At 39.8% G+C, this 26,877-nt stretch overlaps 2 pseudogenes; one reads left to right on the top strand and one right to left on the bottom strand.

Moving 5' to 3' along the window:
* Window positions 1–559: 559 nt before the first annotated feature.
* On the top strand, window positions 560–3,834 carry LOC132508222 (UDP-N-acetylglucosamine--peptide N-acetylglucosaminyltransferase 110 kDa subunit-like; annotated as a pseudogene).
* A 13,129-nt stretch (window positions 3,835–16,963) lies between these two features.
* LOC132507961 (ferritin light chain-like) lies at window positions 16,964–21,688 on the bottom strand (annotated as a pseudogene).
* Between the last annotated feature and the right edge of the window lie 5,189 nt (window positions 21,689–26,877).

Below are 26,877 nucleotides of genomic sequence, written 5' to 3'. Positions count from 1 at the left end.
GTTTGAGGCATGAGAAGTATGATGAGGAGAAATTAGCTAATCCTTTCAGAACTTTTAAAATATCAAACTCGGTCTCTAAGATTTTAGCATTATATACAACATTGGTTACTTATTAGTGGTTTGGGAAGGCCAATTTAAAATTTTCTGATCTTACTGTATTGAAATTCACGGCCCTAATGTTTTCCACATTGACTATATGAATGATGAAGTAAAGTCAATCATGTATTTCCTTTCCAACTGGACAGAAAACAAAATTTTAAAAAGTGTTTGGACTACTGACTTTTGATTTCTTCTAAGGCAAGTGTACAGGTAATTTTTATTCCCTGATTAGGAGAAAAATGGTGGAAGAGGGCAGGGTTAAGAATTAAGATTTCAAGAGCGTGAGAGGTAGATGGCCAACCAGAGTTCCTAAGTTTCAGTGCGTGTAACTGTTGCCGCCGCTTAAGCCTGCCAAAGCAGTGGTACGGCTGCTGCCCTCGTATTTGCTACCTCTAGAAACATTCTTGCCAGTAGTGGCAGCAGCGGGACTCAATTACCCCCTTTTCTCACTCTCTCCAGAAGCTCCAGATGGCGTCTTCTGTGGGCAACGTGGCCGACAGCACAGAACCAACGAAACGTATGCTTTCCTTCCAAGGGTTAGCTGAGTTGGCACATCGAGAGTATCAGGCAGGAGATTTTGAGGCAGCTGAGAGACACTGCATGCAGCTGTGGAGACAAGAGCCAGACAATACTGGAGTACTTTTATTACTTTCATCTCTACACTTCCAGTGTCGAAGGCTGGACAGATCTGCCCACTTTAGTACTCTGGCAATTAAACAGAACCCTCTTCTGGCAGAAGCCTATTCGAATTTGGGGAATGTGTACAAGGAAAGAGGGCAGTTGCAGGAAGCAATTGAGCATTACCGGCATGCATTGCATCTCAAACCAGATTTCATCGATGGTTATATTAACCTGGCAGCCGCTTTGGTAGCAGCAGGCGACATGGAAGGGGCAGTACAAGCTTACGTCTCTACTCTTCAGTGCAATCCTGATTTGTACTGTGTTCGCAGTGACGTGGGGAACCTGCTCAAAGCCCTGGGTCGCTTGGAAGGAGCCAAGGCATGTTATTTGAAAGCAATGGAGACGCAACCGAACTTTGCAGTAGCTTGGAGTAATCTTGGCTGTGTTTTCAATGCACAAGGGGAGATTTGGCTTGCAATTCATCACTTTGAAAAGGCTGTCACGCTTGACCCCAATTTTCTGGATGCTTATATCAATTTAGGAAATGTCTTGAAAGAGGCACGGATTTTTGACAGAGCTGTGGCAGCTTACCTTTGTGCCCTAAGCTTGAGCCCAAATCATGCAGTGGTACGTGCCAACCTGGCTTGTGTATACTATGAGCAAGGCCTGATGGATCTGGCAGTAGACACCTACAGGCGAGCTATTGAATTGCAACCACATTTCCCTGATGCCTACTGCAACCTAGCCAACGCTCTGGAAGAGAAGGGCAGTGTTGCCGAAGCAGAAGAGTGTTATAATACAGCTCTGCGGCTGTGTCCCACCCATGCAGACTTTCTGAATAACCTAGCCAATATCAAAGGAGACCAGGGAAACTTTGAAAAGGCAGTTCGCTTGTATTGTAAAGCATTAGAAGTCTTCCCAGAGTTTGCTGTTGCCCATTCAAATTTAGCAAGTGTATTGCAGCAGCAGGGAAAACTGCAGGAAGCTCTGATGCATTATAAGGAGGCTGTTCGAATCAGTCCTACCTTTGCTGATGCCTACTGTAACATGGGAGACACTCTAAAGGAGATGCAGGATGTTCAGGGAGCCTTGCAGTGTTATACTCGTGCCATTCAGATTAACCCTGCACTTGCGGATGCCCACAGCAATCTGGCTTCCATCCACAAGTATTCAGGGAATATTCCAGCAGCAATTGCTTCTTATCGCACTGCTCTGAAGCTTGAACCTGATTTTCCTGACGCTTACTGTGATTTGGCTCATTGCCTGCAGATTGTCTGTGATTGGACAGACTATGATGAGCGAATGAAGAAGTTGGTCAGCATTGTGGCTGACCAGCTGGAGAAGAATAGGTTGCCTTCTGTGCAGCCTCATCATAGTATGCTCTATCCTCTTTCTCATGGCTTCAGGAAGGCTATTGCTGAGAGCCATGGGAACCTCTGCTTGGATGAGATCAGTATCCTTCATAAACCACCGTACGAACATCCAAAAGACTTGAAGCTCAGTGATGGTCGACGGCGTGTAGGATACGTGAGTTCTGACTTTGGGAATCATCCTACTTCTCATCTTATGCAGTCTATTCCAGGCATGCACAATCCTGATAAATTTGAGGTATTCTGTTATGCCCTGAGCCCAGATGATGGCAGAAGCCCATCATTTCATTGATCTTTCTCAGATTCCATGCAATGGGAAAGCAGCTGATCGCATCCATCAAGATGGTATACACATCCTTGTAAATATGAATGGTTATACCAGGGGTGCTCGAAATGAACTCTTTGCTCTCAGGCCAGCTCCTATTCAGGCAATGTGGCTGGGCTACCCTGGGACCAGTGGCGTGCTTTTCATGGATTATATCATCACTGATCAGGAAACTTCACCTGCTGAAGTTGCTGAGCAGTATTCTGAGAAACTGGCTTATATGCCCCATACTTTCTTTATTGGTGATCATGCTAATATGTTCCCTCACCTGAAGAAGAAGGCAGTCATCGATTTTAAGTCCAATGGGCACATTTATGACAATCGGATTGTGCTGAATGGCATCGACCTCAAAGCATTTCTTGATAGTCTCCCAGATGTGCAGATTGTCAAGATGAAATGTCCTGATGGAGGAGACAACGCAGACAGCAGTAATACGGCTCTTAATATGCCTGTCATTCCTATGAATACTATTGCAGAGGCAGTTATTGAAATGATTAACAGAGGACAAATTCAGATAACAATTAATGGATTCAGTCTTAGCAATGGACTGGCAACTACCCAGATCAACATTAAGGCTGCCACTGGAGAGGAGGTTCCCCGTACCATTATTGTAACCACACGTTCTCAGTACGGGTTACCGGAAGATGCCATTGTGTACTGTAACTTCAATCAGTTATATAAAATTGACCCATCTACTTTGCAGATGTGGGCAAATATTCTGAAGCGTGTTCCCAATAGCGTACTGTGGCTGTTGCGTTTTCCAGCAGTAGAAGAACCTAATATTCAACAGTATGCACAAAATATGGGCCTTCCCCAGAAGCGTATCATTTTTTCACCTGTTGCTCCTAAAGAGGAACATGTTCGGAGAGGCCAGCTGGCTGATGTCTGCTTGGACACTCCACTCTGTAATGGACACACCACAGGGATGGATGTCCTTTGGTCAGGGACACCCGTGGTGACTATGCCAGGAGAGACTCTTGCTTCCCGAGTTGCAGCTTCCCAGCTCACTTGTTTAGGCTGTCTTGAGCTTATTGCTCAAAATAGACAAGAATATGAAGACATAGCTGTGAAACTGGGAACTGATCTAGAATACCTGAAGAAAATTCGTGGCAAAGTCTGGAAGCAGAGAACATCTAGCCCTCTGTTCAACACCAAACAATACACAATGGACCTAGAGCGGCTCTATCTACAGATGTGGGAGCATTACGCAGCTGGCAACAAACCTGATCACATGATTAAGCCTGTTGAAGTCACTGAGTCGGCCTAAATAATGACTGTGTGCACAGGAGAATTACCCTGTACCTGAGCCTCAACCTTCTGGGGGAAAGGGAACTACTTTTTCCTTATCTGTACAATACCATGCTGCAGATGGGTGACAGACAATGATAAGAAATAGCACAGCCAGACTTGCTTCCTGCATGATCATGATCATGATAGGGAGAGACACAAGAGATGGGAAACTGCTGTTGCACAAGGAGTCTCCATAGAATTTTGCAGCAGCCAGGTGTCTGGAAGGTCTGGAAGGTAAGTCTGGAAGGTCTGATCTCCCTTGGTCTTCCATGGGATGGATGGTTAGTGTGGAAGGGAGATAGAGATTGCCCAGCCGTTTTGTGATTATCATGGATTGATTGAGTCTTCTGAATTAATATTTTTCTTTATATTTTGGGTATTGGAGCTTTTAAAAATGTTTGGTTTCAGGTATTTTTATTCATGTGAAGTGTGTATGATTCTCTTGAGATAAGCTTTTAAGCTAAAATATTCCTTGTTTTAGTTTCTGAACTCTACAGATAATTGGGGACTTTGCTGGTGTAGTCTTTTTATAGGTTTTGTAAACCACTTGAGCCTATATCAGTCATTTTAGTGTCTGATATAATGTTCGGAAGTATCAGTGCTTTGTTGGTTTATAGATGATGGCTTCAATTCTTCTCCTGGTCCGTTTCCTTCTTCCCTTCCCCCCACTTTAAAAATTCTCCTGTAACTTGGCTAACAAAAAACCAAGTCTGATTCAAAACCTCCCAGAGTGTTTCTCTTAACCGCATCATCTGGTGCCAAATGAAGATTCTTAGGAGTGATTATTAATTCTGAAGGGCACAGTTGTGGTACTGTCGCTGATGATAATAATAATGGATTTTTGGCCTAGAGTTTTGACCTATTTCACCAGTGTTTACCGTTGACTGCCCCTCTATGCTGCTTCCAAAAGTGATAGTGTGTGTTAAGATTTTTACTTTCATTTCTAATGTTTGTTTGTTTTTTTTAGTGAGTCCTGTTCTACCTTTTTCTTTCAGCAGAAATGAAATCCCAGGTAAGTATAAGTATTCAAATATTTGATCAGTAAGTCACAGTTATCTCCAGTACATTAAATAACTTTCATCAAAGAAACATGTTATAGGTAAAAAGCTCTGAAGGACCAGCTATGTATATGATAATTATGTTTCAGCCCTTCTAGGGTATTATATATAATAACTTGTCTTCTGGATGTGGTCTTGAAGTCTTTATGGATTCGGTCTCAGTAGTAGCGAACTGCACTGCTACTTGGTTTGGAGTACAAATCAGACTTTAGCCCTCCTGGAGGTTGAGTTTTTGGTATTGAAAACCATAGGAATGAAATTATTGTATTTCAACAAAGGATCGAGGGCTTGAGGCTTAAACAAGGCAACATACGTGTGGGAAGCAGTCAGCCTTGAGGGCAGGTAAGGACATGCCAGGCATGCGGCCGCTGCTCGAAGGGACTGTCCCTACTTGTTCCCCTCCTTGTTCCATTCCATGGGAGATAAATCACCAGGGCCCAGAGGTCAGAAAGAATGTAAAATGAGACAAGCAAAGCTGTCTCCCTCCTGCACATGCAGGTTATTTTTGATGCTTCTGGGTTTATGGGTTTCCTCCCAGGGAAGTTAACCTTGAGCCGAGACAGTCTGTAGATAATGTAAACCACCATCTGGCAACCTTCCGATTTCTAGTCTAGATAATCTGCAACTGTAGCATAATAAAATTTGCCTTGCAACCATCAGTTGTCTTGGTCCTTCTGACCCCATCCGTCGGTGCTACTTCAGTTCCTTACCCCTTCCCTTCTGACCCTGGGCGGTGAGATCCTCTTTCTCCGGCTGGTCCGCGGCAAGTGGCACTCGAACAGGGACCTGAAGCGTGAAGGCAATTAAAAGAAAAAGAAAGTGCAGGTAAGAGAACCCTTATGCAAAATATGTGTGGCCACCAGTAAAAGTGAAACTAATAGAGGCATAAGGCAATAGTCAGAAGTAAAATAAGATGGGGCAAAAGGGCTCAAAGATGTATGAATTATTTGCTCAGGTTTTACTTTTGATGCTTAGAGCTCGGGGTAATAAAGTTTCTGAACTTTATTGTTGACTGAATTTTTACAGCATATCCATGGTGTATCTCCCTGGTTTCCTGATGGCGGCTCTGTTGACATAGAAATCTGGCAGAAAGTTGGAGAAGATTTAAAAAATTATTACGAGTCTCGAGGGCCTACTCATACTCCTGTTGTTACATATAGTTTGTGGAATCTGATAAAAATATGTTTAGATTCTTCTCATGATAGTGTTGATTTGAATGTAAAGTCAGAAAAACATAAGCCTCTGACAGAAGGAGAGACTGTATTATCAACTACTGTGTCACCACTTCCTAAACCGAAAGAGCTAATTAATTTAAATATTTTAGATGAAGAGGAACATTTTGACTTAACAGATGAGGCTTGTAAACATAAAAGAGAGAAATATCCTGAGGATGATTTTCTAATGGCTGTGATAGATAAGTCAGTGAAAAAGCTGCAGGTTAATAAGGACTGTCTTCCTCAAAAATCCACATCTGTAAAAATGCTGAGTCCCTTGCAGCGCGCTGTACAAGGAGCAATAAAACGAGGAGAAGATCCTATTTTCTGTTGTCCCGTCATAGAAAGACCTGATCCTAATAATCCTCAACAAGCTACTAGGGGGCATCAGGCTCTCCCTTTGAAAGTTTTGAAAGATTGAAAATCTGCCTGTGCTCAATATGGGCCCACTGCTCCTTTTACTACTGCTATGGTTGACAGGAGAAGCTCTTCCCCCCGCTGATTGGAAGTCTATTGCACGAGCTTGTTTAAATGGTGGAGATTATTTAATATGGAAGTTTGATTTTTATGAACGGGCTGCTGAACAAGCAGAAAAGAATGCTGCCCATAATATTCCAGTTGATTATCATATGCTGATTGGGGAAGGACAATATCTTTCTTTACAAGATCAATTAACTTATCCCTTTGTTGCTTATCCTCAAATAAATCATTTGGCATTACAAGCCTGGAGGAAATGTCCTTCTACACACAAAACTGAAGATCTTTCAAAACTTAGACAGGGACCTGATGAACCATATGCTGATTTTGTAGATAGGTTGTCACAGGCGGTGGGGAGACTCATTGTGGACGGACTCACTGGTATGATTGTAGTTAAGCAACTTGCTTTTGAAAATGCTAATAATGCGTGTCAGGCTGCGATTCGACCTTGGAGAAAACGGGGAACATTGGAGGATTATATTCGCCTTTGTGCAGACATTGGGCCTACTTATATACAGGGTGCTGCTGTGGCTGCAGCATTAACTAAAGTGGGGTTTAAAAACAATCAAAAGAAAACAAAGACTTGATTTAAATGTGGAAAGGCAGGTCATTTTGCTATAGAATGTAGATCTTTTAATTCTAACCCTAGTCCTTCCTTCCCTACTCAGAAACCTCCAGATGGTCAGAAAATCCCTGGTTTATGCCCTAAATGCAATAGGGGAAAACATTGGGCACAAGATTGTTGCTCAGTGGCCCACAAGGATGGGCCACCACTGTCGGGAAACTCCTCCCGGGGCCTTCCCCGGCCCCAACAAATAATAAGGGCAATGTCTGTGTATCCTCCTCAAATTATCAATCAGACATTAACCAAAAACAAAAACATACAATATGCTCGCTCTCCAGAGCAACACCAGGAAGCGCAGGACTGGAGCTCAGTACCTCCGCCCGATATGTATTAACTCCTGAAATGGGTCCTCAGGCCCTCTCTGCAGGCATCTGTGGACCTTTACCCAAGGGTTTGATGGGACTATTATTGGGAAGAAGTAGTGTCACCATGAAAGGTTTAACTGTTATGCCAGGAGTCACAGATTCTGACTACGAAGGAGAAATAAAAGTCATGGCACAAACTATTAAAAATATAATAACTATTTCTCCTGGTGATAAAATTGCACAATTGCTACTTTTGCCCTTTGTACCTCATGGACAAATTTTACAACATCAAAAGAGAGAAACAAAGGCTTTTGGATCGTCTAATGCTGCCTACTGGATTCAGAAGATAGGGAAAGAATGCCAGAAATGAAATGAACCATTAATGGAAAGGTTTTTTCAGGTTTGTTAGACACTGGAGCTGATGTCTCTGTTATGACGCAGATACACTGGCCTAAACGTTGGCCCATTAGTCCTACTATTACAGAACTTCACGGAATAGGACAAAGTTCTTCTCCTATGCAAAGTAGTAAGTTTTTTTTTATGGCAAGATAGTGAGGGCCATTCAGGATATTTCCAGCCTTATGTTTTGCCTGGGCTGCCTTTAAACCTCTGGGGCCGAGATATATTAAAAGAAATGGGAGTATTACTTTATAGTCCAAACTCTCAAGTCTCTAATATGATGTTGGATCAAGGATTTCTTCCCACAAAAGGGCTGGGAACAAATCAACAAGGAACTGTCTATCCTATTGATGTGAAAATAAAAAATGATAGACAAGGTTTGGGTTTTTCTTAGGGGCCTTGGATTCTCCTCCACTCACTGCTGATCCAATTACTTGGCTGACTGATGACCCTGTATGGGTGGACCAATGGCCCCTCACAAAGGAGAAATGAGAAGCTGCAGAACAATTAGTACTGGAACAATTAGGGCATTTAGAAATTTCCAGTAGTCCTTGGAATACTCCTATTTTTATTATCAAGAAAAAATCTGGAAAATATAGGTTATTACAGGATCTAAGAGCTGTTAATAAAACTATGCTAATAATGGGAGCTCTTCAACCAGGCCTACCCTCTCCAACAGCCATACCACACAATTATCATCTTTTAGTTATAGATTTAAAAGATTGTTTTTTCACTATTCCTTTGTTTCCTGAAGATAGAAAACATTTTGCTTTTAGCTTGCCTTCCTTAATTTTTAAGGAACCCATGAGGAGATTTCAATGGAAAGTATTGCCTCAGGGCATGGCAAATAGTCCTACATTATGCCAAAAATATGTGGCTCAGGCCTTGACTCCTGTGAGAAAAAGGTTTCCATCGTTATATCTCATACATTATATGGATGATATACTTTTAGCCACTGATAATATTTCTTTATTAGAGACTGCTTTTCAATTTTTACAACAGTCCTTACAATCATTTGCCTTGGTCATTGCCTCAAAAAAAATTCAAAGACAATCTCCATTTTTATATTTGGGAAAATATATTGATAACACTACTATTAGGCCTCAAAAACTGCAAATTTGAGTTGATAATTTAAAAACATTAAATGCTTTTCAAAAATTACTTGGAGATACTAATTGGCTAAGGCCTTCCTTAAAACTTACTACTGCTCAATTACAGCCTTTGTTTGATATTCTTAAAGGTGACTCAGATCCTTCTTCTTCACGCTCTATGACTCCAGAAGGATTTCAAGCTTTACAAATAGTCAATAGATCTATCAGTTCTACACAATTAACTAGAATTCATACTCACCTTCCAATTTTCTTAATAATTTGTCCAACTCCTCATGTGCCTACTGCCTCTTATGGCAAACTGTTGGAATTATTGAATAGATTCATATGAAATCTACACCCTCTAAAGTTATTAACCCTTATTATGAACTTTTTAGTAATTTAATAATGCAAGGTAGAACTAGATGCTTACAACCTATAAGTATAGAACCTTCTCAAATTATTATCCCTTATTCAGTTAGTCCACAAAATTGGCTTTTTCAACATAGTAATGAATGGGGTCTTGCTCTTGCAGGATTTTCAGGTACCTTGGAATGCCATTACCCTGCTGATAAATTGATCCAATTCAGCAAACTTAACTCATATCTTTCCTTCTATAATTAGGCAACAGCCTGTTCCTCATGTACCTTCGGTTTTTACGGACGGTTCTTCTTCAGGAGTGGCTACTGTAATCATTGACGACGGAACAAACCTCGTTAAAGAAACTTCCTTGACTTCAGCTCAGCGTGTTGAACTGTATGCTGTCATTATGTCTTTTAAACATTTGCCTTCTATATCTTTTAATTTGTTTTCTGATAGTAAATATCTTATTAGCTTGTGATTTCTTCTGGAGACTGCGAGCATAGGACATACTAATGACCCTGAATTATCATCCTCTTTTCGTTTGCTTCAACAGCTTATTCGTTCCCATGATGGTCCTGTCGCAGGTCTGTATATCCGTGCTCATTCTAACTTGCCTGGTCCATTGACTAAACTTAATGCGACTGCAGATGTTTTAACTCGATCTAAACGTGATCTTTATCCTGTACATTTTCCTCCCAAGAATAGAGTTGAAGTTACTCCTCCTCCTCAATCTCTTTTCCCTAAAGCAGGACATGTCCCAATTTACCGTACTCCTCCTTTCCGTTCGTCATGCTGTCAAGAATGGCTAATATACTGCATTCATTATCTTCATACTCTTGATACTCATGATCCATGTCCTGGACACCCTCATATTATGGTAAGTTATGATCAAACTGCTTCACAAGCAGCACAGCAGTTGCACGCTTTACACCGTCAGTCAGCGGCTACATTACACACACAATTTTCCCTTACTGGTGAAGCCGCCCCACAAATTGTTAAGCAATGCCCACAATGCTTACCTCACCTTCCTGTTCCACATTATGTTGTTAATCCTCGTGGATTATTACCTAGACATTTATGGCAAATGGATGTTACTCATATCCCGTCTTTTGGGAAATTACAGTTTGTTCATGTCACTATCGATACTTATTCTGGTTTCCTCTGTGCTACAGCACAGACCGGAGAAGCTACTGAACATGTTATCTCTCATTTATTACACTGTTTTGCTTTCATGAACCTTCCCAAAATTATTAAAACAGATAATGGGCCCGCTGCTTTTGCAACATTTTGTAGTTCATTACAAAATTACCCATATTACAGGCATTCCATATAACCCTCAAGGACAAGGTATTATAGAACGTGCAAATAGATCTTTAAAGCTAACTATTGCAAAAAATAAAAAGGGGGGAATTGTATAGAACAACGCCACATAACCTTATAAATGATGCTCTGTTTATTTTATATGTTCTCACTGTTGACAAATTTGGCTGCTCTGCAGGGAGAAGGTTGGTGGCTGAGCCAAGATTGGCCTCTCAATCTCCGGAGGTCCTCTGGAAAGATCCGTTAACCAGCACTTGGTGTGGTCCTGATCCTGTGTTGATTTGGGGACGTGGTCACGTGTGTATCTTTTCCAGATCAGCGCCTGGACCTTGCTGGCTTCCTGAGCGCTTAGTCAAGCAAATAGATGGCTCGCCACAGCTCACCTAGTTCAGAAGATGAAGAAGCTCTGCACCTCTCCTGAAAATCTGACAGTGTTGATTGAGAAAAAGAAGAAGAAGAGGAGACCACTTGCCAGGACGACTCAAAGGAGTGATGTTCCAACTTGGGGACAAATTAAACAACTGGTTTCACGAGCTCAAGAGTCAGTGAAACAACAGAATAATCCTGTTACACCTGTAACTTTATTTTTGGTTATGTTGGCAACCATTTCATGTGTTCCCTCTGTTAATGCAGCAACTTACTGGGCCTATGTACCTGATCCTCCACTATTACAACCCATATCTTGGTCTGAAGCAGAGTTTCCTGTATTTTACAATGATAACTGTTTATGGGCCTCTTATTGGGAATATAAAACAAATCAATATGTCTGTAAATTATACTAACTGGTTTAGTACCCATCCTGTCTGTCTTAGCCCATTGAATCTGGAAGCTGGATGTGTAAAGGCTATTAGTTATGAGCATACAGATGTTTATGAGGGAACGGATCAATCAGTTTGTCAGGCTCTCCAGGCATCCTTCATTTTACAGGAACCAACATTACTCTTACATGCCCGGCTACCAGCCGACGAGAGGATCTTAAGGATACCATCATTTGGTATAAAATGGGCAAGCTATTAATATTAGAGGTCAAATCTCATACGCCTCACCACTTAGGGATTCCGCTATTACTATAGCCAAGGTTACAGGTGAAGATTCAGGAAATTATTTCTGTATGAAGCGTTTACTTGGAGGACAAGGGATACTTATAGCTGGACATAAGGTTACTATGCTTAACAGAAAATCAAAAAATCAATTGCCTCCCCTTATGACCGTTAACTTTCCTGCATCCAATTTTGAACGTTGCAATGCATCTTGGAATAATAACCAAATATGGTGTACTATAGATTATACCAAGGTGTCAATTCTTATCTCTTCTTTTCCCATCATAGATAGGTTTATCACATTTCAAAAGAACTGGGATATATGGAAACTAGCTCTAACTTATTCCAATACACCTGTTATAACTTGTGTTGCTCCTCCGTATACACTTTTGTTTGGTTCTATTAACATTGGTAATTCTTCCAAAGGAGGATATAATATTAGCTGTGTTAATTGTATTTTTAGCAGTTGTATGTTCCCTTCTGCAGGAACGCAATCTGTGCTTATACTAAAGCAACCCATGTATGTTATGGTGCCTGTACATCTGAGAGAACCTTGGTATGAAGATACTGGAGTACAGGCACGGGTGGAACTCTCTAAAGCCTTGCAGAGGAGACGCTTTCTTGGGTGACTAATAGTAAGTTTACTTGCCTCGGCTGCTCTGTCTGCTACCGTGGCTACTGCCGGTCTTGCTCTTTCACAGAGTATTTATCATGCTCACTTTGCTAATCAGTTATCTCAACATACCAGTCTTGCTTTATCTTTACAAAGTCACATAGATTTACGGATTAATAACAAGTTAGATGAATTTAAAAACGCAATTTTGGGGATTGGAGATCAGATGGCAGCATTAAAATTGAGGATGCGTTTAGCTTGTCATGCAAAGTATACATGGATGTGTGTTACTCCTTAAAAGTACACTGACTGTATTTGGGAATGGGAAAAAGTAAAAATGCATCTGCTGAGTGTTTGGTCAGATAATAATATTAGTCTTGATCTTAAGAAATTAAATGCTGAAATTCAGGATATACAAAATACACATCTTGATGATGTTTCGCCAGAAGATGTAATTCAAACTTTACTGGATCATTTAAAGTGGTTAAACCCTCAGTCTTGGATTACTGGAAGGTTGTCAGGATTTATTGCCCTGGCCATAATTTGCCTATTATTGATAATAATCTTCTCATGTCTGTTTCGTATGCTCATGCAACAGTACACTACTCTCGGCACTAAACTTCATGGAATTATTTTGCAGCAAAAGTTAAAAACTAAAAAATGGGGACCTGTGGGAAGCCAGTCAGCCTTGAGAGCAGGTAAGGACATGCCAGGCATGCCGCCGCTGCTCGAAGGGACTGTCCCTACTTGTTCCCCTCCTTGTTCCTTTCCATGGGAGATAAATCACCAGGGCCCAGAGGTCAGAAAGAATGTAAAATGAGACAAGCAAAGCTGTCTTCCCCCTGCACATGCAGGTTATTTTTGATGCTTCTGGGTTTATGGGTTTCCTCCCAGGGAAGTTAACCTTGAGCCGAGACAGTCTGTAGATAATGTAAACCACCATCTGGCAACCTTCCTTTTTCTAGTCTAGATAATCTGCAACTGTAGAGCAATAAAATTTGTCTTGCAACCATCAATTGTCTTGGTCCTTCTGACCCCATTCGTCGGTGCCACTTCAGTTCCTTACCCCTTCCCTTCTGACCCTGGGCGGTGAAATCCTCTTTCTCCGGCTGGTCCGCGGCACACATGAATATATGTTTTTGTCTTGCTGTACTGCACCTGTGCTGTCTAGTAACAGATATTTTGTCTGCTAGTAGTGTTCTAGATTATGTCTTTCCAAAGCGCTGAGGCAGTGCACCTATTCTATAGTTGCAGCTGATGCCTGAATGTAGCCTAGCTGACAAATTATTGATTAATAAGAACTTGAATTTCTCAAAGATTTGTACTGTTAACCAAAATCTGAGCAAGGAGTCTCAAATGTAATTCTTAGCCAGAATTACATGTTAATGAACCATTTAACAGTGTGAATCAAGGAACATCAGTGTAAGGATTTCTTTTAATTTATTTTTTACCTGCTTGAAATATCAGTTAAAGTTTGCCAGCTTGGTTGCAGATGAACGGACGTTTGAAATTCACCAAACTACTTAATGTGGGATAGGATAATAGACTTCCAGCGCCCTCAAGGCTGTGACCTTGCAGCCATTTTACATAGCACATCCTCCTCCTATAGGGATGAACCTTTCCCTGGCCCGAAAAGTAGCAGCTCTGTTGAAGCTTTGCTTATTGTAACAGGATTTTGTTTCCGGGTTACATGTCTGTGGAAGACTTAATTCTGAATAGAGATATAGATATTACTGGAAACTAATTGTTTTTTCTATTATACTCTGATTTATCAAAAAAGTAAAACATTTAAACTGTGCTACAGAAATTCAGAAGTTGTCTTGCAATCTTTAAACAATAAATGAATGAGTTGCCCTTAAAAAAAAAAGGATTAAGCAGTTAAGCTGTTGGTCCCACATCAGACAAATTTTCCTATACCTCCTGTCAATATTGTTAACAGAGACTGTTATTTTATTAATCCTTATGATCCCGTGATTCTTTCTTTCATGTTTCAGGGCACAGCAGGTGAGAGAGTGGATTTGTTAAGCTGGGTGGGTTTATCCTTCTTTTATGCATTCATTCAATTTTATGTTCATTTACTTACTGTACACACATGGCAATAGAAGCTGCTAAAGCAATCATTGCTATTCTGCAAAACAAGGCACAGAAGCAGATGTCTTATTTCTGAGATTTCTCCCCCCAGGATTATTATGATTAAAGATCCTTTCCCCCCACTCCCTGGAGAGGACAAGGGGCTGCTCGCTGGAGGTTTTTTAATGACTTGGGGAAAGGCTCAAATATCCCCTCATTATGGTAATCCACCCCAGGGGCAAACCACACAAGAATATTATGAATTTATTTTATTTTTCTCTCCTTGCAAAGGTAATACTCAGCTCATTAGAATATGAAAACTATACTGTCAAATTTCAGAATTACATGGATGAAGAAAATCACCAAAGTGGCATCATATCACGTGTGTTATAGTTGTATTGACTATATTGACTATATTAACTATGTTGTGTTAACAATATATTGTATAACTATATATTAAAAAGGCAAAATGCTGTAACTTATTTCAGAGAAAATAATTATGTTGGCAAACCCCAAATTGTACACTGTAGACAGGTCCTAGGAAAAGAAGATTTAATTCATAGTGGACAAGAGGTTAGCTTCTGTTTTCAGCCATGTGCTATTTCAAGAATTAAACGTCATGAATAATACAGGATATAAGAGGAATAGTCTAAAGACGGAAAAGCACATTTTGATTAGGAAAGAGAATTTATGGCTTAAGTCTTTTTTTAAGGAAAACTGCCTTATTACTATGAGATAAGAAAATTGTTTCCTTCTTTTCTTCCTTGCTTTCTTCTTTTTCTTTTTTTTAACCTTTTTAATTTTGGATATTTGACCTCTAAGCTGAGATGACTGAAAATGCCTCCTCTGGGCATCAACCTTTTTGAAAGACTTTTTCCCCCTCCCTAAGGGCTATTTGTCTCTTGGAGGCATTGCCTACATTACTCACCAAGAGGCAAGCATTTGTCCTTGCACTAAATGCTGACATCTCCTGATAAGAGGGAAGCTGCAAAGTAGAAGAATTGAAGGTCAATATGTTGATAGTGGTCTCAAGAGCATTGATGTACATTTGTGTATTGGGGAAGGGGAGAGAAGCTTGAGAGTGGGCCAGTGGGGAGGGGTAAATATTTTGTGATGCTGTCTACCTATGGGCTTATAAAGTTTACAGCTGCATTAGGAGGACAAGCATTACCATTAGCATGAAAAGTAGGGCAGACCTCAGTTGCAAAAGCTTCTAGCCATACACATAGGGCAATACGTAAATGATACACCTTATTGCATTCACCCATTCACCCTCCCCTGTTCATACGAATTGGAAATTTCAATCCATTTCAGAGAAGTAACACAACTATCGATCATTTTCCCCGGCACGAATCTTCCTAGAGCTCACGCACTAGCCCATGTGTCTTAGATTTAATATCTGATCACTAGCTGGATTGAAGCCAAGAGGTGGTTCCCAAAGTTGCTGCACATTAGAATCACCTGGGGAACTCTGAGCCCTCCCTGTGCCCAGGCTCCTCCCTAGACCTACTGAATCAAAATCTCTGGGGCTGGGACCCAGACACCAATGTTTTTCTTAAAAGCTCTTTAGGTAATTCAAATGAGCAGCAAAGCTTGAGAAGCAGCCCAATAACGGGAACAAACTTATTTCACACAGATAAAGTGGGGCAATTCATATGTTAAAAGAACATGAATATATGTCCATGCCTCTCTCACGCTTTGTCACAGTTTACCCTTCCCCCTCCCCATATCCTCAAGTCCGTTCTCTAGTAAGTCTGTGTCTTTATTCCTGTTTTACCCCTAGGTTCTTCATGACATTTTTTTTTCTTAAATTCCATATATATGTGTTAGCATACGGTATTTGTCTCTCTCTTTCTGACTGACTTCTACACTGTTGGTGGGGATGTAAATTGGTGCAACCACTATGGAAACACTATGGCAGTTCCTCAAAAAGCTAAAAATAGAGCTACCATATGATCCAGCAATCTTACTCCTGGGCAAATATCTGGACAAAACTATAATTCGAAAACATACATGCACCCCTATGTTCACAGCAGCACTATTTATAATAGCCAAGACATGCAAACAACCTAAATGTCCACTCACAGATGAATGGATAAAGAAGATGTGATATATATAAAATGGAATACTACTCAGCTATAAAAAAGAATGAAATAATGCCATTTGCAGCAACATGGCTGGACCTAGAGACTATTATACTAAATGAAGTAAGTGAGAAGGAGAAAGACAAATACCATATGATATCACTTATATGTGGAATCTAGAATATGATACAAATGAACTTATCCATGAAACAGAAACAGACTCACAGACATAGCACACAAACTTGTGGTTCCCGAGGGGGAGGTGGGGGAGTGATGGATTGGGAGTTTGGGATTAGCAGAGGTAACCTATTATATGTATGATGGATAGACAACAAGGTCCTACTGTATAGTACAGGGAACTATAGTCAATGTCCTGTAATTAACCATAATGGAAAAGAATATGAAAAATTATATATATGTATAACTGAATCACTTTGTTGTACAGCATAAACTAACACAACATTGTATATCAACTATACTTCAGTAAAATAAAGGGAAAAAAACATAAATATATATATATACATATATATTTCTTTTTTTCCTCTTTATTCTGTTTGTGTTTCAAATAGGCTTTTTTTTTCCTTCTGCAAAAAGTGTTATTGTTTCCATTTGGTCCAAGGCTTGGGAGAGGGCTCCAGGGCGGTTACAAAGCTGCCTAGTAGCTGCAGAGCAGGGCTTCAGGCAGAAGCTCTGATGCCAGAGGGGCTCCTCAGAGGCCGCTGGACTTCAGAGACTCCTGTTTGTGCTCGAGGGTGAGCCTTTCAAAGAGATACTCGCCCAGCACAGCCTGCGGACCAGCCAGCCTGCGGAGGTTGGTCAGGTGGTCGCCCATCTTCTTGATGAGTTTCACCTGCTCCTCCAGGAAGCGGCTCTCCAGGAAATCACAGAGGTGGGAGTCTGCGCGGGCGGAAGCCAGGGCGCGCAGATCTGATAGTGCCTGGTGCAGGCTCTTCTCCCTAAGAATGGCGGCTTCCACAGCGTCCTGGGTTTTACCCCACTCATCTTGAGAAGGCTTCCGCGCATCCTGGAAGAGGGCGCGGCCACAGCACTGGTTTTGCATTTTCAAGAGACGCTGCGCGCCCTCACACTTCTCCTCAGCCAGTTGGCGAAAAATGTGGCCCACACTGTCCAGAGTCCCATTGTTGCTGTCGAAATAGAAGCTCAGAGAGAGGTAAGTGTCCCCAGATGCATGTTGAACAGGCGGTGGACGGCGGCCTCCACCTCGATGGAATAATTCTGACGCACCTGGGAACTCGTGGTTGATCAGTGATAAGGAGCTAAGCTCAAAAAACGGTGTTGGCCTGTCCTGGAGGCTGAGGATAGCTGAGTGGCTGATTCCAAAGGTTGCGACAGGAAGAAAGGTTGGAAGGTGGTCGGGGGCTGGAGCAAGGAGCGTCCCTGGGTCTGTTCATTCCAAACACTGTTGAAGCAAAAGACAGAACTGCAGGACTGCCGAGCGCACTGCCTCAAATACGCTTTGCTATAAATGAACAAGAAGTCCAAGCAAGGACAAAACTTACCCTTCCCCCCACCAAAATAGCTGGCGATACTAGAATCTAGACCTGGGAAGGGATTCTTCCATTACTTTCTGAACATTCCAAGCCACTAGAGCAGTGGTTCTCAAAGTATGGTCACCTTGTAACCAAGCAGTACCCTATGGGGCCTTCCTAGGACAGACCCATCCCCCATATCCTCTGCTGTAGTTCCTCTCTGAAGTACTCAGATAATAGTATCTCAGGCATATTCCTTGAGTTTTCAGATGCTAAAAACCACCACCCAATGGAAGAAATTAACTCCTTGATGATCATGAGCACGTAGCCCCCAGACCTCTGGCACCTAAGGATGGATAATGTTACCTGCCCTGTGGCCTCCACATCAACCAATCAGAGGATTGTGCACGAGCTGATCACATTCCCTGGGACGTCCCTCCCTCACCTGGCCTTTAAACATGCTTTGCTGAAATCCTTTGGAGATTTCAGGGTGTTTTGGAACTCGGGCCACCCCTCTCCTTGCTCGACCCTGCAATAAACCTTTCTCTGCTCCAGACTCCAACCTTTAGGTTTGTTTGGCCTCACTGTGCTTCAGACACACGAACCTGCATTCGGTAACAACCTGACCAGTTTTACCAGCGTCCCCTGATAATGTGTCAGATATTCAAGTTTTAGGGCCCTGTCCCAGCCCTATGGAATCAGCAACTCTGGTGCGGCTCAGTGATCTCTGTTATAACAGGCCCTCCAGATGATTTTTATTCACCTTAAAGTTTGAAAATATCTGCATTGTCAGCTGGCCAAAGCGTCCACCAGCAGGTGAAGGGGAGTGGTGCCTGGAAAAAATAGGGACCAGCCAAGGCAAGTACAGCAGCATTTGCCGTGGTGGTAATGGAGAATGCCTTTTCTCCACTGGTTGGCACAGACTAGGATCGGGGAGCAGTGGCAGGGTTATTTAGGATGCTTTACATTTCAATGTAGGGGGACGGCTGTCCTGGTTTGCCAGGGACTTCCCCTGTGTGAGCACTTAAAATCTCATCCTGGCAAACCCCTTAGCCCTGGGTTTGAAAAACGTAGGGAATAACATGAAATTTAGGGGAAACATGATCTAGGTTTTGGGCAAGTCACAAGTGCTAATTAAAGCTAAGCAAGTATGGACAACACTAGCGTTCTTTAGCCCTTTGCGGGGAGGTAAATCTGATTGGGTGAAAGGACTTATTGTTAAGAGATCTTTGTAGAAACATCCCCTTCTGCTTAGTCCGCTGGTTCTCAGTTCTGGCTAGACATTGGCATCGTCTGAGGAGATTTAAAATGATTTTAGTGGTCTACGATGACCAACCGTCAGTGTGAGGGTTTTTAAAAAGTGCTTCAGATGATTCTAATGCACAACCAAATTTAGGTGCCACTGCTTAAGCTTTTGAACCGCTGCTGCATATTTTCACCTCATCTTCCTATGAGAATATCCAACTGTAGTTGAGGTTTGTTTTTTTTTCCTTTTTCTAACTGTCTTATTATAAGATTTACTGTCTTAAATAAGGTTGAATGTACAGAAAATCTTGCTAGTCCATCTGGTATAGCTGGATACTTAGAATAATATAGTTAAGATATATACCATTTAAGTATTGTGACTGGCCTTTTTTTTTTGAAATTAACATATGCATTGAATTAGTATGTTCTCTTTTGAAGTTGTTATGTTGGGGAGCTATACCTCTAATCTGCCATTGCTAAATGTCTGGACACCTCTTATTAGGAATTGCTTTTAGAAATCTTTAGGGATTAAAACCAAGATTGCTGTATTATTTGTACTGGAACCACAAAAACCTCTCAGAGTTCCCCCGCTGTACCTTCTACCCCCATCTCTAACCCTTGGCAACTTCTAATCTGTTCTCCATATCCACAGTTTTGTTATTTTAAGAATAATATGTAAACATAATCATGAATTACTTAATCTTCGGAGATCGGCTTTTCAGAATTTTTCCCTCGGCATCATTCCCTTGAAGTTCATTTCAATTTTTGCGTATATTAATAATTTGTTCCTTTTTGTTGCTCGGTAGTATTCTATCATAAGATTTTATCACAATTTGTTTCAACATTCATCCACTGAAAGACATTTGGGTAGTTGCCAGTTTGGGGCTATTATAAATAAAACTGCTATGAACATTTATGTGTAAGTTTCTGTGGGAACTTAATTAAGTTTTTGTTTCTTTTGGATAAATGCTCAAGAGTACAATTACTGCGTTGTAGGGTGAATCTACTTTTAGGATTAAAAGAGACTGTCAAGCTGTTGATCAGAGTGGCTAAACCATTTTATTTTCCCACCAGTGATGTGATATAATTTTTCTATGTACTCGCCAGCATTTGATGTTGTCACTATACTTTAATTTTAGTTACTCTCTGACATCTCATTATGGTCTTAATTGGCATTTCCCTAATGGCTAATGATGCTGAGCATCTTTTCATGTGCTCCTTTGCCATGTGTATATTCTCTTCCATGAAATGTCTGTTCCTGTCTTCTGCCTATTTTCTAGTTGGATTTTTTTAAGTTGTTTGGAGAGTTCTTTGTATATTATAGATACAAGTCATTTGTCTCATATGGGATTTTCAAATATGTTTTCCTACTGTGTAATTTGAGTTTTCATCCACTTAAAAGGATCTTCTATGAAGCATTTTTAACTCATTTTGATGAGATCCAATTTATCAGTTTTTGCCTTTATTGATCATACTTTTGGTGTCAAGTCTAAGAATTATTCCCCTAGTTCTAGATGCCAAACATTCTCTCCTAGTTTTTTTTCTAAAAATGTCCTGCTTTTACATTTAAGATTATGATCCACTTTGATTTAATTTTTGTGTAAGGTGTGGAGGTTAAGGTTCATTTTTTTTTGTTTTTGTCGAGGGATGTCCAACTGTTTCAGTACCATTTTTGGAAAAGTCTATTCTTCCTTGATAGCTTTTGCACTGCTGTCAAAAACAAGTTATATGTATTGATGTCAGTCTATTTCCATTCCATTGATCTATGTATCTACCCTCCATCATTACTGCAAACTCTTGAAATTGGGTAGATTAATTCCTCCCATTTTCATCTTCCTTTACAAGTTGTTTTTAGCTATTCTTCAGCCTCTTCTTACCATATAAATCTTAGAATAAGCTTGTCTATATCCACAAAAACCTTGAGGGCATTTTAAGAGTAATTGTGTTAAGCCTCTTAACTTGGGGAGAATTGACATCTTTATCATGTTGTGTTTTCTAATCCATGAACAAGGTATGTCTCCCTATTTGTTTGCGACATAAAAATTTTTCTTCATCAGCATTTTGTAATTTTCAGTCTAGAGGTCCTATAAATGTCTTATTGGGCTTATATTTAAGTATTTATTTAGGTCAGTTGTAAATGGCATCACATATTTTTATTTAAGCTTCTACACATTTGTTATTAATATATAATTTGATAAAATTGTGGTGATCTTGTACTCTAAATCATTTACAAACTAATATTATTTCTCAAGCTTTTTGTGGATTCCTTGGTATTTTCTCCATTTAGATTATCATCTCATCTTCAGATACAGACAGTTTTACTTTTCCTTATTCAGTATAATAGGATATATTGCTATTCAACATTCAGTAGGATATGTTCCTTCCTATGCAACGTAGTAGGAATAGTCCTTTTATCTTTTAAATAAACTTTTTAAAAATTTAACTTTTAAATTTATGTATTTATTTATTTTTGCTTTATTTTCTTACTAGAACCTCCAGTGATATATTTAATAAAAGTGGTGAGAGCAGATATCGGTGCCTTGTTTCTGATCTTACAGAGAAAGCATCCAGTCTTTCACAGTTAAATATCATGTCGGTATAGGTTGTTTGTAGATCATCTTTATGAGTTTCAGTATGTTCCTTTTCTATTCCTAGTTTGCTTGGAGTTTTTTTTCTTCTTTCTTTAAAATCATGAATGGGATTGGATTTTGTCAAATGCTTTCTCTGCATTAATGGATAGGATCACATGACTTTTCCCCCTTAATCTATTGGATATGGTGGATTACACTGTTTAATTTTCAAATATTTAACCAACTTTGCATAACTGGAATAAATCCCACTTGGTCATGGTATATTATTCTTTTCATATATTTCTGGATTTAATTTGCTAATATTTGGCTGAGGGTTTTTCAGCCAATTTCATAAAAAATATTGGTCTGTAGGTTTCTTCTTTCTATACTATCCCTGTCTGGTTTTGGTATCAAGGTAATACTGGCTTCATAAAATTAATTAGAAACTGTTCCCTCTACTTCTATTTCTTATCAAATCATGTAAAATTGGTGTTAATTCTTTAAGTCTTGGGTAAAAGTGAAACATCTAAGCCTGAACATTTCTTTTGGGAGTTTTTAAATGAAAAACCAGTGTTTCTAATGGTTACAGGAAAATTGAGATTATCTATTTCATCTTGGCTGAGTTTTGGTAGTTTTGGGTGTAGAAACATTGGCCCATTTCATCTACATTTTTGAATTTATAGTGTAGACTTGTTCATAGTAACTTGTCCCTCATTAACCTGCAGGATATGTCATGGTATCCCTGGTTGCATTTCTGATATCTGTGATTTGTGCCATCTTTCTGTTTAATCTTTATCAGTCTTTCTAGATCTTTATTGGTTAGATTGCTTATTTCAAAGAACCAGCCTTTTGTTTCATTGATTTTCCCCCCTATTTTCCTGTTTTCAGTTTCATGGATTTCTGTTTCATCTTTATTATTTCCTTCTTTCTGCTTGTTTAGTGTTTTTTCCTCTTCCTTTTTTACTATTTTAATATAGAAAATTAGATTATTGCTTTGAAATATTTTCTTTCCCAATTTAGTGCTATAAACTTCCGTTTCAGCATTGCTTTCACTTCATTCTGCAAACTTTGATCTGTTATATCTCCATTTTCTTTTATTCTATGCATTTAAAAATTTTTTCCTTGATGCTGTCTTTTTTACCCATGAGTTATTTGGAAGTGTGATGTTTAGTTTTCATGTGATTGAAGATTTTCCTGTTGTCTTTCTCTTATTGATTTCTAGTCTGATTCCATTATGGCTAGAGAACATACTCTCTATGATTTTAATTCTTTTAAATCTGCTAATGGTTTTTTATCACCAGTATATGGTATATGAGTGAATGTTCCATGGACACTTGAATATGTATTCTGCTCTTACTGAGTGTGTTCTTTAAATGTCAGTTATATCCTGTTGATTGATGATGTTTTCAGTTCTTCCATATCCTTGCTGATTTTTCTCTCTGGTAGTTGTATAAATTGCTGTGTTGAAGTCTCAAATAATAATTGTGGATTTAAAACTTTCTCCTTTTACCTTTTTCAGTGTTTGCTTCATGCATTTTGAAGTTCTGTTGTTTGGTGCACACACATTTAGTATCACTAGGTCATCTAGGTGGATTAGTCCTGTTATCTTTATGTAATGACCCTCTTTGCCCCTAATAATTTCCTTTGCTCTGAAGTCTACTTTATCTGATATTAATATAGCCATTTCTGCTTTTTCTGATTAATGTTCACATGATATATCATTTTCATCCTTTTACTTTGAACTACCTATATCATGATGTTGAAAGTAAGCTTCTTATAGACAGTATATAGTTGGATCATGCTTGCGATTTTTTAATCTACTCTTCCAATCTCTGTCTTTGACTTGGTTATTTAGATCATTTACCGTTAATGTAATTATTGCCATGTCAAAGATTTGGTCTACCATGTTATTTTTTGTTTTGTCTTTTACCTTAGTTTCTCAATCCTGTGTTTCCCTTATTTTTCCTTCTTGTGGGTTACTTAAACATTTTTTAATAAGTCCATTTTAATTTAATTCATTTATAATCATTTGTGTATACTGTTTGTATAGTTTTCTAAGTGGTTGCTTTTGGCATTACAGTATACATATGTAACTTATCATAGCCTACTGGAATCAGTGTTTCATTACTTCAAGTGAAGTTTCAAAATTTTACTTCCATTTAGGTCTCTTAATATTCCCCAGTTTTAAAGTATGATTTTCTGTAGTATTTCCTTTCTCTACATTTAGAACCCCATCAGATGGTGTCATCATTTTTGCTTTGACCATCATATAGAATTTAAGAAACTCAAGAGGCTAATGATAGTCTCTTATATTTACCCCATTTGTTTTCATGCATTCCATTGTTCCCCTTTTCTTTCTGAAGTTCCCAGTCTTCTGTTATTGTTTATGTTTTCATAACAGTAGGTGATATCTTGGATTTCCAGTGCAACTGGATATGAGTTTCAGGAAACACTGAGCCTGGCTCACTTAATGCTACTGAGTTGGAGGGTTTGTATATGTTGGGCCTGTTGGCACAGCAGATGCTAGCAGATTAGACTAATGTTGATGGGACTAGTGCCACAGGAGGATGGGTTCCCATTCAGGCTATGCTGCTGCTACAGTAGATCAAGTCCCCCTCTACCCCAAGTGTGGGGCAGTGACCTGCTGCTGTCACTGCTTTGTATTAGGCTCCTTTTGCCTCAGGTGTGTGGTGGGATCCCTTGGAAGCTGCTGCTGCTGCTGCTGTCAATCACAAGGTTAAATTCATTTCAGAAATACTTAAGTATAAATATATAGCCTGGCTCTTGTAGGACCTCTGTATTTTTTTTTATTGCTTTCATACAAATTATCCCAAATTTAGTGACTCAAAACAACGTAAATTTATTACCTTACAAGTCTGACATTGGTCTCAATTAAGTAAAAGTGTTGGCAGGATCGACAGATGAATGGATAAAGATGTGGCACATATATACAATGGAATATTACTCAGCCATAAAAAGAAATGAAATTGAGTTATTTGTAGTGAGGTGGATTGACCTAGAGACTGTCATACAGAGTGAAGTAAGTCAGAAAGAGGAAAACAAATACCATATGCTAACACATATATATGGAATCTAAAAAAAAAAAGAAAAAATGGTTATGAAGAACCTAGGGGCAGGGCAGGAATAAAGACGCAGCCATAGAGAGTGGACTTGAGGACACAGGGATGGGGAAGGGTAATCTGGGATGAAGTGAGAGAGTGGCATGGACATATATACACTACCAAATGTAAAAGAGCTAGCTAGTGGGAAGCAGCCACAAAGCACAGGGAGATCAGCTCTGTGCTTTGTGTCCACCTAGATGTGTGGGATAGGCAAGGGAGGGTGGGAGGGAGATGCAAGAGGGAGGAGATATGGGGATATATGTGTATGTATAGCTGATTCACTTTGTTATGAAGCAGAAACTAACACGCCATTGTAAAGCAATTATACTCCAATAAAGATGGTTAAAAAAGAAAAAAAAGTGTTGGCAGAGCTACATTCTTTTCTGGAGGCTCTTAGGGGTGTTTCTGTTCCCTGGACTTTATCCGCTTCCAGCAGTCACTTGTAGTCCTTGACTCAGAGTCCCCTTTCTCCACCTACAAAACCCAAAATGTTGCATCTCTCTGATTCTGCTTCTATTAGGACATCTCTCTCTTTCTCTTTCTACAGTTGGGAATGGTTTTCTGCTTTTAAGGACTCATGCATTTAGATTTGTTCCATGAGGTAATCCAGGATAATCTTTCTATCTCAAGGCCTATAACTTCAGTCATATCTGCAAAGTCCTCTTTACCATGTAAGGTAACATATTATTGGGTTCTAGGGATTAGGGTGAGGGCATTTTTAGGAGCCATTATGCTGCCTACCACACCCTTAACAAGTGACCTTGAGAAAATTACTGAGACTTTAAAGCCTTACTTTCCTCAAACATAAAATGGAAAGAAAGATAACTAGTTAATATCATGAAAGTGAAACAGTATATATGAAATCAACTAATTCAAAAAATAAGATTTCTTCTTTTTCTTTGTGATTGGCATGATTCTCAGAGTTCAGTTACTTGAAGAGTTACTTTTTTTTAAACAGAACTGAGGAATTTCAGGGTTCAGGTGCTGTAAGATTGTCTGAATTATCTGAGTAACAATTAGCTAAGCACAGGTGTAAAGCATTTGATTTACTCCCTGGTGTCCTTTATCTTCTCATCCCACTAAATCCATATCCCTTGTCTAGCTCCAGCCAGTAGAGTCAGAGCTTGTTTTACTGTTTAACTAAAGTTCAATTTAAATTTGCTCTACATCTCCAGATTCTCAGCCCTGGTTGCATATTATAATCACCTGGGGAGATTTCAAGACCTACTTGATGCCAGAGTTTTACCTATCATGGATATTTGAGGAGGGACCTGGAATGAAATGCTCTAGCTTATGGTTTGGGGAGCCAAATCATAGTCTACACTGAGCCAAATCATTTGCGAGATCACTTCTAAAAAGCAATTTATCTGTGGTGACTGATGCTCTTCCTTTGTCAGTATGCTTGTCCCTCTTTGGGGGAAAAGAAGGGGAAAAAAAACCCAGCGGTTGGGCTGCCTGAATTATAACCTGATGCTGTGGAATTAGTGTTGGCTCAGAGCGCACATCTTCGGATACCCATTCTCTCTCCTGCTTCCTTGCATGAGCTTATATCCTTGGGCAGTTTTTCATCCACCACCCTCTTTTGCTTCTACTCTTAGCAAGTAAAGTCTCTCCTTAATGAAACAGCATTCCATGAGACTTACTGGGAGCATAGGTCTGTTCCAGACCTATCCTATGTTAGCTAAAGCAGATATAAGTGATGTATTTTTGGCATTCATCCTTGTGGGTTGGAGAGAGAAGACAGAATTTTATCCTTTAGGTGTCATATGACTGGGCAAATGGGCTCATTCCCTCTACTGCCTACCATGTAAAATACTGAGGGTGTTACCTCTAGAAGGTATCTTCTAGGTATCAAAATAGCTCAGATAAGTCATATTTCTCAGTAAAAGGTGACAAAACTATGGCTTAGGTGGTGAATTTTCCATGTCAATTTGTCTGGGCCACCATGCCCAGTTATTTGGTCAAATATTATTCTGGATATTTCTGTGATGGTGTTTTTGTGTTTTTTTTAATTTTTATGTTTTATTTATTTATATTTTTGGCTGCATTGGGTCTTCGTTGCTGCACGTGGGCTTTCTCTATTTGCAGC

The sequence above is a fragment of the Lagenorhynchus albirostris genome, chromosome 17, assembly GCF_949774975.1.
Source record: "Lagenorhynchus albirostris chromosome 17, mLagAlb1.1, whole genome shotgun sequence".
Classification (NCBI taxonomy): domain Eukaryota; kingdom Metazoa; phylum Chordata; class Mammalia; order Artiodactyla; family Delphinidae; genus Lagenorhynchus; species Lagenorhynchus albirostris.
Note: the sequence above shows the minus strand (reverse complement) of the source record. Positions and strands in the feature narration are given on the sequence as shown.